This window comes from Dasypus novemcinctus, chromosome 6, assembly GCF_030445035.2.
Source record: "Dasypus novemcinctus isolate mDasNov1 chromosome 6, mDasNov1.1.hap2, whole genome shotgun sequence".
Classification (NCBI taxonomy): domain Eukaryota; kingdom Metazoa; phylum Chordata; class Mammalia; order Cingulata; family Dasypodidae; genus Dasypus; species Dasypus novemcinctus.
The window spans coordinates 89,562,171-89,574,768 of record NC_080678.1 but is presented as its reverse complement, the minus strand read 5'-3'; the positions used below and the strand labels follow the sequence as shown (position 1 = coordinate 89,574,768).

The 12,598-nt window shown below is 38.0% G+C and overlaps 1 pseudogene; it reads left to right on the top strand.

The window, feature by feature from the left end:
• Positions 1-8,329: 8,329 nt before the first annotated feature.
• LOC131278983 (E3 ubiquitin-protein ligase RNF146-like) lies at positions 8,330-9,355 on the top strand (annotated as a pseudogene).
• The last annotated feature ends 3,243 nt before the right edge of the window (positions 9,356-12,598 follow it).

Sequence of the window (12,598 nt, the reverse complement as noted above, 5' to 3'; positions counted from 1 at the left end):
AAGTTCAATGAGCTAAAGGAAATCATGGACATAGAACTAAAGGAAATTGGGAAGGTGATGTTTGAACAAAAGGAGCAATTAGAAAATTTTCAAAGGGATCAAACAGAAATTCTAGAGTTGAAAAGCACAATAACAGAAATATAAAATATTCTAGATGGGTTCAACAGAAGCTTTAATCAGGAAGAAGGAAGATTCAGTGATCTGGAAGATAGCTAGGTGAAATTATTCAGTCTGAAGAGGAGAAAGAAGAATTTTTAAAGTGAGTAGAGCTGAAGGGATATGAGGAAAACATGAATTGTACCAATTTGTCATAGGAATCCCATTAGAAGAGAAAAGGAAAGAGGAAGAAGAAATATTTGAAGAAATAATGGCCAAAAGCATCTCAGACTTGATGAAAGATGTGACTATAGACATCCAAGAAGCCAAACAAACTTCAAATAGGGTAATCTCAAAAATATCCACACTGAGACCCATTATAACTGAACTGCTTAAGGGCAAAAATAAAGAAAAAATCCAAAAAATTTAGCAAGGCAGATGTGATTAATCACATAAAAGGGGATGGATCCTCAATAAGATTAAGTGCCTATATTTCATGAGAAACTAAGGAGATGAGCAAGCAGGATTTAAAGTGCTGAAAGAAAAAAACAACACAGCCCCTAATTGTGTATCCAGCAAAACCATCCTTTAAAAATGAGGAGTAAAACATTCCCAGATGAGCAAAAGCTGAGAAATTTCAACACCACAAAGCCTCCCCTCCTAAAGGGCATTCTTTGGGTTGAAAAAAAAGACACTAGACAGTGGTTTGAAGCCTTATGAAGAAATGAAGCTTTTCAGTAATGGTAACAATATAGGTAATTATAAATGGCAGTATTACTACAGTCTTGCTATGTAACTCTAATTTTTTATTTCTTACATAACCTAAACTACAAATGCATAAAAATAGTCCTATTTCTACATTATTGGAAACACAAAATATAAAGAGAATTTGTGAACAGAAGTAAATAAAGAGGAGGAACAGAGGTGTGTAGGAGCAGAGATTGCATGTGGTATTGAGGTTAAGTCGATATCAATTGATGCTACATTGTTATAGACATAGGATGTTAATTATAAAACTCATAGTAACCACAAAGAAAATAAAAATATACAGTAAAGGAAATGAGAAGGGGATCGAATAGTTTCACTACAAAAGATCGACTATACACAAAAGAAGAAGCAATGGAGGAAATGAGGAACAAAAAAAGGTATAAGATGTACAAGAAAAAATGGCTGTAGTATATTCTGTATTATCAGTCATTACTTTGAATGTAAGTGGATTAATAGATCCACTAAAAAACCTGAGATTAGCAGAATGGATAAAAGAGCAAGATAGGACTATATGTTGTTTACAAGAGACTCACCTTAAATTCAAAGACAAAAATAGGTTGAAAGTCAAGGGATGAAAAAAATTCCATGCACATAGTAACCAAAAGAGCCAGGGTGGCTATACTAACATCAGAAAATAAGTTTTGTGAAAGGTTGAATTATGTACCCCAGGGGAAAAAAAGCATGTTCTTAATCTTAATCTCATTCATGTGGGAGAACACTTTGTAAAAAGCACCATTTGAAGATATTATTTTTAGTTAAAGTAAGGTCCAACTGAATCAGAACTGGTCTTAATCCTATTATTGGAGGCCTATTAAAAAGCAAAAGCCACATGAAGGAGCTGGAAGTTGGGTCAGTAGACCCCAGAAGAGAAAGGAGAGAAAATCACCATGTGATGGGAAAGCCAAGGAACATAAGGATTACCAACCAGGCAGAACAATACCAACCCCAGGAAGAAGCAGCCTCCTAGCCTCTGAACCTATGGGCCAATAAATTCCTGTTTACGCCAGCCAACTGTATGGCATTTGCCATAGCAGCCAGGAAAGTAAGATGGGCTCTAAGCTAAAATCTGTTATAAGAGACAAAAAAAGGACACTATGTATTAATAAGAAGATCAATCCAACAAGAAGATATAACAAATATAAACATATGTGCTCTTAATAAGAGAGCCCCAATATTTAAAGTAAACATTGATGAAACTGAAGGGAGAGATAGTACTACAATAACAGTTGGAGACTTTAATATACCACTTTCATAAGTGGGTATAATATCTAGACTGAATATCAGTAAGGAAACAGAGGACTTGAATAATACCATAAACCAACTAGACCTAGACATATATAAAACACGACCCAACATCAGCAGAATACAGACTTCTCAAGTGCTTAAAAGTAGTTTATAGCTATAAATGCCTATATGTAAGAAAAAAGAGACCATCCATAAATTACACATTGTGAGGAACTGGAAAAAGAGTAAGGTAAGTGTAAAGTTACCAGAGGGCAGGAAATATAACTATCAGAGCAGAGAGAGAAAATAGAAACACAATCAAGAAAATCAATGACACAAAAAGTTGTTTCTTTGAAAAGATTAAAAAAATGACCAAACTTTAGTTGCTGTCACAGAGAATGAAAAGAGAGATGATGCAGCAAATCACCAAACTCAGAAATGAAAGAGAGGACATTCTAATAGTCTTGCAGGAATTAAGAAGTTTATAAGAGATTTATAAGAGCAATTTATATTTATAAGAAGATTATAAGAGATTATATGAGCAATTGTATGCCAATAAATCAGATAACCTAGAGGAAATGGATATATTTCTAGAAATTTACAACTTAACTAACTGAAAAAGAAATAGAATATCTCAACATACCTAAAAAATTAAAATGCTGAGAACTTTTCCTAATTCACTCCATAAAACCAACACAACTCTGATATAAAAGCCAGATAGATATCACAAGGAAAAAAATTAGACTATTTTCCTTCTGAATATAGACATAGTAATCCTCAAAAAAATACTAGCAAATCCAACAGTATGTTAGAAGGGTATGCCATGACCAAGGAGGATTTACTTCAGGAAAGCAAGTGTGGTTCAACGTATGGAAATCAATCGATGTGATTCACAACACAAATAGAATGAAGGGGGAAAAATCACTTGATCATCTCAACTGATGTAGAAAAGGTATTTTGAGGGAAGTGGGCATGGCTCAACAGGTTAAGTTCCAGCCTTCCACCTGGGAGGTCCAGGGTTGGGTTCCTGATGCCTCCTGAAAAAAAAACAAAAGCGAACAACAAGCAAAACAGATGATAAGCCAGCTCAGGGAAGCTGATGTGGCTTGGTAGTTGAGTGCTGGCTTCCCACATGTGAGGTCCCAGGTTCAATCCCCCGCCCCCAGTAACTAAAAAAGAAAAAAAAAGGCATTTGACAAAATCCAATACCCTTTCATGATAAAACAAGGAAGGAAACAAACAAAAAAACTGATAAAAATAGGAATAGAAGGGAACTTCCTCAACATGACAAAAGGCTTGGGAGGCGGTGCGCAGTGGTGGTGGAGTCTGCAACTGCACACATTCTTCAGCATGTGCGCACACTCACACATGATTAGATTTCAGGAAGAATACGTATCTAATCGAGTCTCATTGGCCAGTAAGTTACAAAATTTCTAAACTCACATGCACCTATAAAAATCTATAAAATAAAGCAAAAATGAGAGCACTTTAAGGGGAAATTGACAAACCTACTATTACAGTGAGAAATTTCAACACAAATCTGGTCAAGTAACTAAAATATAAGTAAAAATTGAGATTAGGACAACACAATAAACTTGATTTAACGGGCTTATAAATTATCTTCCATCCAGTCATGTAATCAAACAAGTATCAGTAAAAATCAAAGAAACACTACCATACAAATCATGTTCTTCAATGGCAGTGCAATTAGTTTGGAAATCAATGCCTAAAAGAATTCCTTGGAGAAAACACACTGAATAGAAAATTTAAAATCACACATGTAAATAATTATGTAACAAAGAATTCAAAAGAGTAAAGAGGGTGATATTAAAGAAGGAACAAATAAATAAATACAAAAACACAATAGAGATTAACAAAAGAGCCAAAATTTATTTGAAAAGTAACCTAACACAGCAAATATTCTGATGAAATTCAAGATAAAGCAAACTGTGTTCATTAACCTTTCTATTTTCATTATAGTGCCCTCATAAGAACCATTTTTCAAATTTTTCCCTGTAAATTCTCCCATGGGGTTTTAATACCACAGATATGCTCTTTATCTCTTATGTGCTTTTTGTGCATCTGTGCTTTATCCATAGAAAGAATAAGATTCCTCTCCCTGCAAAAACCAATGTTTGCCACCTGTAGCAGTTTGATATGGTTATGAATTCCAAAAATAGATATTGATTTATGTTTGTAATCTAGTCTGTACCTGGGTGTGATTAAGTTATGATTAGAGCTTTGATTGGACCACATCATTAGGGTGTTGAGTCCACACCCCTTGGTGGGGACTCACAGTTAAAAGGCATGGCAAAGGACAGAGTCGAGGGTTTTGGATGTTGGAGTTTGATGCTGAAGCCTTAAGCTGGAGCCCTGGGAAGTAAGCTCACAGAGGAAACAGAAGCAAGACCCTGGAAGAGAGGAACCCAGGAAGCCTGAACCCTTGCAGATGATGGCAGCCATCTTGCTCCAATACATGAAAATAGACTTTGGTGAGGGAAGTAACTTATGCTTATGGCCTGGTATCTATAAGCTCCTACCCCAAATAAACACCCTGTATAAAAACCAACCAGTTTCTGGTATTTTGCATCAGCACTGCTTTAGCTGACTAATACACCACCTTTGGTTGATATTATCCTTGTTGAGAATACATATATTAAGAGAAGGCAAATTTAAGCAGTAATAGTAATTAATAAGGTTTAACTATAAATAGAGCAGAAATATTTTAAAAAGTCAAACATTCTGAACCACTTTATATCAATAAATGATCAAATGTGAGTAAATGAATAAATTCCAAAGTATATAAACTGAGTTGACTTTAAAACAAATGGAAATACTAAATAAGCCTGGAGCTACTAAATAAACTGCATCCGTAGTTTACAGTATTCTCACAGAGAAAACACTAGGCTCAGATGGTACACCAAATATTCAAGAAACACATTATATTGATCACATACAAAATCTTTCCAAGGAGAAATTACACTCCCGGGTGCACCAAATGAGGCTACCATAATATCAAGGTCAGTTAAGGATGGCACAAAAATAGGGGATTACAGGCCAGCATCCTTCATGCATGATCCTAGATCATAAAAATTCTAAACTATCAGTAAAGCTCAGTCCTTCATAATTAAAAAAAATTATCATCGCAATCAACGTGGATTTATTTCCAAAAAATTTAAATTAGGTTTACATTAAAAAATGGATTAATATAATTAACCATATTAATAGACTACTGGAGAAAAAATATGGTCACAAAATGTGAATAAAATAGTTTAGATAAAATTCGACACTCATTCATCATTTGTAGCAAATGTAGAAGGTTTGGGAACCCCCTTACCCTGGTAAAGGATTTCTGCCAATAGCCTTCTTCATAGTTGTTGACAGTAACATGGAGAAGCACGCCACCTAAAATCAAGCCTGCCACTATTACAGCTTCTATTAAAAAATTCACTGAGGATGGAGAGCACGGTTGTTCATCTTTCCTTTCAACTTACATAGAAACCTGAGATTCAGCAGTTAATTTTTAGAATTATGAGTATGCAAGGTGGCCAGATATAATAAATAAAACAAATTATGTCACAACAGCAATAAAGAGTAGGCAAACATCATTTAATACTACCATAACAAAAGCAGCAAAAATATAGGGTATTTGGGGAAGATGCTGTGAAAGGCGCCGATGAAGACCTAAGGATGTGGAGATACGCCAGGTGCCCGCAGAGAAGGACTGTTCTGCAAGGACCCCTTTCCCCCCAGATGAACCTCTATAATTAATGCCATTATAATCCACCATTGAGAGGCCTGGAGGGTGGGGAGCCTTGACAAGCTGATTCCAAAAATGTATGAAATCACAGAAATATCAGAGCTGGCTACAGAAGTCCGTGACGTGTCAGAATTGGCTGGGTTACATTGTCTGGTAACCAGCCATCCCAAAGCCGATCAGCTTCAAAGCACACATGCTCCTCCCTTCTCACCCCATGTACCCATCCCGGGTCCCCGGGGGCTCTCGGCCTCAGCCTCCCTCAGGCACCAGGCGGTGGGGGCACCAGTCCATCGCTGGCCCTGAAAGCTCCTGGCCACACATTACAGCGCCTGGTACTTAAGAGCGTGTCACTGGTCAAAGGGAGTCACGGACTCCAGGGGGACATGGCTTGAAATCTCCCCTAAGAGGGGAGGGGCAGGGGGGCAGCAAGACCCTCGACCACTTTCCACATGGATAACAGACCTCCTGGGGCTGAGCCTGTCAACCTAAACCAGTGGATCTGGAACACGGACTGGAGCCAGGAGCTTGGAGCTGGAAACTCCTGGGGCGGTGGCAGCTCACTGAGGACAGGAGGAAGCTCCACCACGGGGGCTGCCACTCACTACCTCCATGGGAAAAGGTGGAACAGATGAGAGCGCAGCTCACACTTATAAAGTTACCCCACATGAATCTAAGGCTTCAGTGTAAGAGGCAAGTCTCCAAACCTTTAAAAGGTAGGAGAGTATCCTTGTCACCTTTAATAGGGGAGAATTTCTTAAACAAGATATACTACAAAACAGCTGAAATATTAAAGTTTATAAAAATGGTCATATTCAGGTGTGTTAAATTAAAGAAGTCCTGCTTATTAAAAGTCACAACAAATAAAGAGAAAAAACAAGCCACAAAATGGAAGGTAGTTGCAATGATAGCTAAAGGACATGTATCCATAATAAATGCTAATTCTAAGGAATCAATATATAGAAGAAACACCCAAATCAAAGAATGGACACAGATATGAACAGGCATGTCACAGAGAAGGAAACACAAAGGCCTCAAATCAGGTGAACAGATGACCTCTCCCACCAGAAATTAGAGAAATGCTGGTTAAGATGCAATGAATGAGACGTCCAATATGTAGGCCAAACTATTAAAGGATGACATTAAGAATGACATTGGATATGAACAAAGAGACCCCTCACAGGGAAATATGTCAGATTTCAACAATTGGCAAATACCATTTATTTAAGACATTCCATTATTTTAAATACCACTCAGGAGGGAAAATCCCCCAATGCTTTGAGAGGATTGTGCGAAGATGGCATTGGACTAGGAAGGCAGGGCTCAAGTTTCTCACAAAATCAATGGGGAAAGGGCCACCAGCTCTCTGGGGGACCTGCTTTGGAGATCATCAGACCAGGACAGTGCTGTGCAACTCCTAACAGGGTGAGGGACAAAGAGATGAAGAAGCTGAAACAGCAAACATGAGTTACCAAACCCCCGCAGCAGCTGGGAAGGGCCCCCTTTCCCCACTCCAGTATATTAAGCTGGGGCGAAACCCTGGCTCACTGCAGTGACTGAGAGGGAACAGACATCTTCCTCCCTGTCAGCTGTTTCAAGCGAAAAGGGATGGGGAGCCAGGGGGCTTTTCTTCAGGAATTCGGCCAGTAAAGCCCACGTTGAATCTCAGCTGTGGCCAGACCAAAACACAGGAAAGCCAAGACAAACACCAATGAGTGCCATCTGCTGGCCGGTCTGGAAACTGTATGGACAAAAACTACTTTTGTTTCTCTCTGTGCCCTGAGAGAAAGTCTGTGCCCCGTTAGTGAGTCCATGGCCCTATTTTGATAACTTAAGCTGGGCAATTTTAAAGACTTAGAATAAGTTGAATGAAATATCAAAGAAGAGCTGAGGGAAAAAAAACAATAGGCAAGAGGGAGAAATTGGTCATCAGAGCAAATTCACCAACATATTCAGAAGCCTAGACATCAGAGAAGATTTACAAGTCATACTATGAAACAGGAAGAGATGGCCCAGCCAAAGGAACATACCAAGTATCCTGAAGACATACAGGGTTTAAGATAATCAGTGAAAATCATAAAGTCTCCTAAATCAGTTCAAATATTTGAGAGAAAATATGACTAAAGAGATAAATGGTACTAAAAAGACCCTGGGAGAGCACAAAGAACAATTTGAAAGCCTGCAAAGGAAAGTAACAGACCTTAAGGGAATGAAAGACACGATGGATGAGTTAAAAGTGCATTAGGGTGAGCCTCTGCACCAGTGAGCATTAGCACCCCTGGTCCGATGGTCAGTCACATGATGATTGCGCATGTCTCTGGCAGCTGTGGGTTCCAAGGCTGAAGAGAAAAACCTGCGAAGTGGCTGCGGCCATGGCGGGAGAAAGAATCAACAAGCAGTGGAAGGGAAAGTACTGCAAACTGACTTACTGCCGGTGAAGATGTTGTATTATTGCGGCAGGAATCTGTGGGAACTATAATAGAAATGATGGCTGGTTGTGGTGAAATTGGCCACTCAGTAAACATGCTTCCAATGAACAGGAAAGCCGAGTCCTGTTCTAATACCGCACTTTCTCTAGCTGTCCCTGAATGTGCCCTTTGTCTGCAAACGTGTTCACCCAGTCAGTCTGCCTTGCAAACATGTTTTCTATCTGTGCTGAAAATAAATTCCTGAGGATTTCCTTTACAAACCAACCTTGTTGTTACAAGAAGGCAAGGCTGCAAGTACAGAAATTGGTGAAAATGCATGGTATTATGAAGGGGGCACATGCTTTTTCCAAAGATAAAAAGAGCACTGAAATGTTGATTTCTGGGTTTCTCTATGTTGCTGATCTTGAAAATTTGGTTCAGTGTAGGAGAAACGAACATGGGCTTTGCAGGAAGATTAAATAGGATATCATAGATGCCAAAGGGTGTAGCTGGACATGGGCTGGACTGTGACTTTCCCACTGCAAACTTAGCAAGAGAGAGCTCTGCTCATAGAAAGGACAGTATATTAGCACTGAGGGGAGCTTCAGTTTAGCCTCAGTTGTCCAGAGAAGTGCTTGCATCAAAAGGTAGTGCTGCAGGGTTCCTTAACTGACCAGCTACTGCTCCTAACTTCAGTAGATGGTCAGTTAACAAACCCTGCAGCACCATTCTCTGATGCAAGCACTTCTCTGGACAACTCTTTTGATCATTTGCAACTGGGAGGAGATAGCATCACTGAAAGGAGCCATAGGGGAGAAGGAGAAGAAGATCAAGGATCAACATCTTCAAGCAGGGGACCAGCTCCAAACATCCCTACTGAAGAAACCGAATCAGATGCCATTAGTGATAGTGAGCATGCATCTGCACTTGATGCATAGCACGCCTTGAACCAACAGAAACTTTTGGATTCTAATATAAATCAGATAGTAATGGTCAATCAGATCATTCAGGAACTGATTGCTCAGTAGCAGGGGGTGCAACAGTGAGTGTCAGAGTCAGATCTAGAAGGCCTGATGGACAGTGTACAGTAACTGAAGTTTAAATAAAAATAGCTTTCAGCCCCATGCTCTAAGCTGAAATGGTTACCTGCAAATTTCTGCCCATGTAACATTATACTCAACCCAATAGTATATTTTGGGAGTGGGGGTGGGAAGGGGTATGAACAAGATAGACCTATAAGTAAAATGTCTAACATGTCTCTTTTGAAAAATTTATTTAATGTAAGGAATTTGGGTGTTAATAGTTGAGAGCTGTTTGGTAATAACCCAGTTTTCTTGAGGTCTGCTTATTTTATAAGAATAAAATATTTTTTCTTCAGTTCTTTTGACCAGTGTGTGTTATTATCTGTGCAGTAACAGACTCATCTGACTCTTGCATTGTGTGTTATTTTTTTGCTTGGATTGCCATAAAATCATTAATAAAATTTGGTATCTTTGAGATATTTGGTAAGAGTATGAGCAGGAAGCTTAATTTAATGTGAGAATAGATGTGAATTTGGGATTTTAAAATAGATGACTAAAAACCATTTTATAGAAAAGTTACTGAAATGTAAATGTAAAGTAAACTGCTAATATCTTATGCTTTGGGATTTTGTCAGTAATACACTTCATGGCATTCTCATAGACTTTGCTGTCTAGTCCTTGTAGTTCTGAGGTTTCTCTCAATCTGCATTATTCTTTTGATTATGAAATTTATAATTTAATAAATTCCACAGTTTATTAAAAAATACATTAGAGGCACATAAGAGTGGATTTTACTTGCTTGAAGAAAGGATTAGTGATTTCAAGGACAGAACATCTGAACTGGAAAAGACAGAAGGATAGAAAGAGAATGGAAAAAATGGAACAGGATCTCATGGAATTGAATGACAATGGGAAACACACAAACATATGCAATATCTGCATCCCAGAAGAAGAAGAGAATGGAAAAGGGGCAGAAAGAGTATTTAAGGAAATAATCACCAAAACTTCTCAATCCTTAAGAAAGTCATCAATATCCAAGAAGGACAGTGCACCTCAAACAGAGTAAATCCTAATAGACTTATCCTGAGATGCCTACTATTCAGAATGACAAATATCAGACATAGAGGTTTCTGAAAGCAGCAAGAGAAAACCTAAGCATCACATACAAGGGAAACACGATAAGATTAATTGCTAACCTCTCATCAGAAACCATGGATGTGAGAAGAAAGAGGTATGATGTACCTAATGTACTAAAAGAGAAAAACTACCAGCCAAGAATTCTATATCTGGCAAAACTGTCCTTCAGAAATGAGGGTTAGTTCAAAGTCTTCACAGACAAACAAAAACTGATAGGATATGTTACCAAAAGATGAGAATTACAAGAAATACTAAAGGGAGAGCTGCAGCCTGAAAGGAAAAAAACAAGGGTGGGAGATTTGGAGAAGAGTATAGAAATGAAGATGATCAGGAAGGGTAAATTAAAGGATCAAAAGACAGACAATATTAAGCTATGACAATAGAAAATCAAAGGAAAAATGGATGAAATAAGTAATGTCTTTATGGTAATAACATTGAATATTAATGGCTTGAACTCCTTAGTCACAAGACAGACTGACAGAATGCACAAAAAATATATAAGCCATCTATTTATTGTCTACAAGAGACTCACCTCAGATGTAAGGACACAATCAGGTTAAAATGGAAGGCTGGAAAAAGATATTCCATGCAAATAGCAACCAAAAGGGAGCTGGAGTCATGACACTGATATTGGACAAAATAGATTTTAAAGGCAAAACTGTTATAAGGGATACGAAGGTCATTATATATTGATAAAAGGAACAATTCACCAAGAAGAAATAACTGTAGTAAATATTTATGCACCTAACCTGAGTACCCCAAGATACACACTGGCAAAACTGAAGGAAGAAATAGATGTTTCTACCATCATAGTTGGAGATTTAATACACCACTCTCAGTACTGGATAGAACATCTGGACAGAGGATAAATAAAGAAACAGAGAACCTGAATAATATGATAAAGGAACAAGACAGAATAGACAGCCATAGGGCATTGTACTCTCAAATAGCAGAATACACATTCATTCAAGTGCTAATGGCTCTTTCTCCAAGATACACCATATGTTGGGTCATAATACAAGACAATAAATTTAAAAAGATTGAAATTATACAAAACACTTTCTCTGATGATAATAGAATGAAGCTGGAAACCAATAAATATATAAACATAAATATATAAACAACAACTCAAATAATCAGTGAGTCAAAGAAGGAACTAGAAGCCAACATCATCCTAGTACCAAAACCAGGTAAAAATTCTACAAAACAAGAAAATTATAGACCAATATCTTTAATGAATATGGTTACAAAAATCCTCAACCAAGTATTGCAAACCTAATAAAAAACACATTAAAAGAATTGTACACTGTGGTCAAGTGAGTTTTACATCAGGTATGCAAGGGTGGTTCAACACAAGAAAATCAAATAGTATAATAAACCACTTTGATAAATTGAAGAAGAAAAATCACATGATCTCGATTGATGCAAAGAAAGCATTTGACAAAATACAGCACCTTTTCTTCATAAAAATACTCCAAAAGATAGGAATAGAAGGACACTTTTTCAATATGGTAAAATGCATTTACAAAAAACCTACAGTTAGCATTGTACTCAGTGGTGAAAGACTGAAAATTTTTCCACTGATATCAGGAACAAGACAAGGATGCCTAGTGTCACTATTGTTATTCAATATTGTGCTAGAAGTTCTATCTAGACCAATTAGGCTAGATAATGAAAAAGAAAGACACCCAAATGGGAAAGGAAGAAATGAAACTTGCACTATTCACTGACAATATGATCCTATCTCTAGAATCTCCTGAAATAAATCTACAACAAAGCTACTAGAATAGATGAATTCAGCAATGTGGCAGGATACAAGATTAACACACAAAAATCAGTAGTATTTTTTTTTAAGGTTTATTTTATTTATTATTTCTCTCTCCTTCCCCGCCCCAGGTGTCTGTTCTCTGTGTCCATTTGCTGCATGTTCTTTTGTCCACTTCTGTTGTTGTCAGTGGCATGGGAACCTGTGTCTCTTTTTGTTATGTCATCTTGCTGAGTCAGCTCTCCATGTGTGTGGTCCCATTCCTGGGCAGGCTGAAATTTCTTTCACACTGGGTGGCTCTCTTTACAGGGTGCACTCCTTGCACGTGGGGCTCCCCTATGCGGGGGACACCCCTTTGTGGCGTGGCACTCCTTGCGGGCATCAGCACTGCACATGGGCCAGCTCCACATGGGTCAAGGAG